Source organism: Asparagus officinalis, chromosome 7 (assembly GCF_001876935.1).
Source record: "Asparagus officinalis chromosome 7, Aspof.V1, whole genome shotgun sequence".
Taxonomy (NCBI): domain Eukaryota; kingdom Viridiplantae; phylum Streptophyta; class Magnoliopsida; order Asparagales; family Asparagaceae; genus Asparagus; species Asparagus officinalis.
Genome location: NC_033800.1, coordinates 59,507,033 through 59,510,506, shown reverse-complemented (window position 1 = coordinate 59,510,506; position 3,474 = coordinate 59,507,033).

Genomic DNA, 3,474 nt, shown 5'->3' with positions numbered 1-3,474 from the left:
TATATATATATATATATATATATATATAAGACTTTCAGGTCATATACATGTTAAATAATAACAGTTAACAGATAATGGATTATAGTTAACAGTTTATAAATAACAGTTAACAGATAATTGATTATATTTAATAATTTATAAATAACAGTTAACAAATAATGATTAATAGTTAACAATTTACAAATAACAGTTAACTATATATATATATATATATATATATATAAGACTTTCAGGTCATATACATGTTAAATAATAACAGTTAACAGATAATGGATTATAGTTAACAGTTTATAAATAACAGTTAACAGATAATTGATTATATTTAATAATTTATAAATAACAGTTAACAAATAATGATTAATAGTTAACAATTTACAAATAACAGTTAACAGATAATGAGTAATAGCTAATAGGATAAGGGTGTTAGTTAACAGATTATATATAATAGTTAACAGATAATGAATTATAGTTAACAGTTTACTAAATATAGTTATCAATCTACTCATTAAGGTTAACATGTTAAATGAGAAAGTTCACACATAAGGTATATATATGAGCTGTAACTAAGGTATGATATATAAACGTTGTACAAATTTGCTGTCGCATTAATATGTTAACTGTGTTTTTTTAAAGTAAAATGTAAAATGCAGCGGTTCCATATCACGCTTATGTGTGAACGTTCTCATTTAACATGTTAACATGTTAACCTTAATGGGTATATTGATAACTATATTTAGTAAACTGTTAACTATAATTCATTATCTGTTAACTGTTATATATAATCTGTTAACTAACACCATTATCCTGTTAACTATTAACCATTATCTATTAACTATTATTTGTAAACTGTTAACTATAATCTATTATATGTTAATTGTTATTTGTAAACTGTTAACTATAATCCATTATTTGTTAATTGTTATTTATAATCTCTTAACTAACTGTTATCGTTTAACGTGTATATGACCTAAAATTCTTAGCTATATATTTGAACTGTAACCACAGTGTGATATACAAACTAGATTATATCAGCGCCAGATTTACCATGTTTCATCACAAAAGCAATTCCATCACAAAAGCAAGCAATCATCAAGCTCGCCTGAATATTGAGCTTGCCAACATGAGCTCAACCCTACTTGTTTTCTTGACTCGCCTACACGAGTTAGGCTCGCCTAATTGTTGAGCTCGCCAGCACGAACTCAACCCTGCCTATTTGCTTGACTCGCCAGCACGATTCAAGCTCACCTGATTGTTGAGATCACCAGCACGAACTCAACCATGCTTGTTTGTTTGACTCGCCAGCACGAGTCAAGCTCGCCTGATTGTTGATCTCGCCAGCATGAGCACATCCTCGCCTGAACAGTGCAGGCGACGACTTGATTGTGAGAGTGGGCCTACCCACTGCACACGTTCTATGTGATGATGAGGCATAGCTCTCATCACCCCTATATTGGTCACATACCATAGCTAGGGGAGGGCATAGAGCTCCTCACCTATAGGTTGATACATCCCACAAATCAAGGGATGGCCCATGTTATCCCTTGCCTTTTTATAAGCTCCCTTTGCCAACGTAAAGAGTGGCTTGGTATATTTCATTCTCAGGACTCTTTGAAAAGAGACTTGGAGAGGCTAGCTAGCTAGTTAAAGGAGCTCTCCAAACAAAGGCTTTTACTAGGCTTGTTTGCTTGTGAAAACATTCTTAGCACCTTGCTTGGATTTTTGAAGTAGACTCATCTGAATTCTCAGATTAAAGGTTCTTAAGCTCTTTGCAAATTCTGGCATCATAGCTCATTCTAAGCATTCAGCCTTGATAATCTTTCAAGCTCGGGTAAGCTCGAACTCGATCACACTAAGGGCTTCTGCTGCTCACTGAAGCTCTAACCGTAACTTCAATCGGATCGTCCAAGGGAAGCAAACTCGGTACGAGCATCGAGGGAGGCGTCCTATCACTATCAAAGAACCCATATTAAACAAGAAGGGCATTCCCTTCGCTTCTGTTGTAATTTTTTATTTTTTTGATTTGTAATACACAATTCGATTAATACAAATCTTCTTTGAGAACCAAATATTAAACCCCGATAGAAGATGGCAACCACAGTGGGAGTAACTGTTCATTCTGATGAATTGGTGGTGGCACAGTTCGACGAAGTTGCGGAAGGGACAACTGTTGAGTCCTTTATGATCGAGTTCGACCAAGCCAAGTATGAAGAATACTTGTCTTCTTCCTCCTCTGGTAGCCATGCATCACGTAAGCGCTACAGAGTCGCGCGTGTGGCCGTGGTTAAGGAAACTATGCCTAAGAGCTCTACCCGAGCTAAAACATGGGGTTCTATCTCCCTAAGTCAGCTAAGGCTGAGCCGAAAGCCAAGTAAGTAAGCCGAAGGACTGCTCATTGGGTTCCTAAGCAACCCACACAATCCCCCATGCAAGAGGAGATTATGGTACGTGTCGGCACGGACCATGCCTTCAACGTCAACATGAGTCTCCCCCTCTCCAGAAGAGCCTAACGACGGTGATGACAAGCTCTCGCTTGCTAAGCGGCCTAAGCCTCCATGTCCTGTGATGGCCTAAACTACTATTCAGGCCTAAGAAGAGCCAAACGAGAACGTCAAGTTCTTAGTTATGGCGAACTGAGCCAAGCATGTGAGCCCCCTACTCAGGCGGGATTCGTCCCATTGGCTAAGTTCCCAAAGCGGGCAAACTTGGCATTTCAGACGAACATGTTCATACAGGTGAACCTCACTTCAAGAGCGAAGTTCCCCATTCAGGCAAACTTAGCAAGATAGGCGAGCCCACCAAATTAGGCGGACTTCGCTCTCCAAGCCATATCTCCAAAGCAGACGAGCTACGCCCTCAAGCAGGCGAGCTTCGCACAACAGGCAAGCTACGCCCTCAATCAGGCGAGCTCCGTACAACAGGCGAGCTACGCCTTCAAGCAGGTGAGCTTCACATAGCAGGCAAGCTACGCCCTCAAGCGGGCAAGCCTCGCACAACAGGCATAGCCTAGCGGGACCACCTAAAACTAAGCCTTAGCTAAAAAGGCAAGGACCAAGCAGCTCAAGCGAGCGAACCTTTCCTGAATGAACAAACAACTTGAGCTCGCCAGCAGCTGGCTGGAGCTCGCCCGAACTCCAGACCTCGCCTGTCAAGGCAAGGTCGCATGAATTCAACACTTGGGAAATTTCCCAAGTGTTGATATGATGAGTCCTTTGAGTCCCCATCGTACAATTGCACACTTGGTCCTGCCGACGCTAGGGGTAGCCACCACCAACCTGCAGGGGATCTCAGGGATTACCTTACTCGCAAACACACTATTCACGAGGCAAATCCTCAGTGCCATTACAAAAGGCTCATCTAGGCAGTACTGACGGATTGCCACTGTTCTGAGATGCCAAACCCATCAGTGTTCGAGAGGCTTTCCCAACGAGCCCCGGTGCCAAGACATTCTCACCGAAGACGCAACTAGCAGAAGAA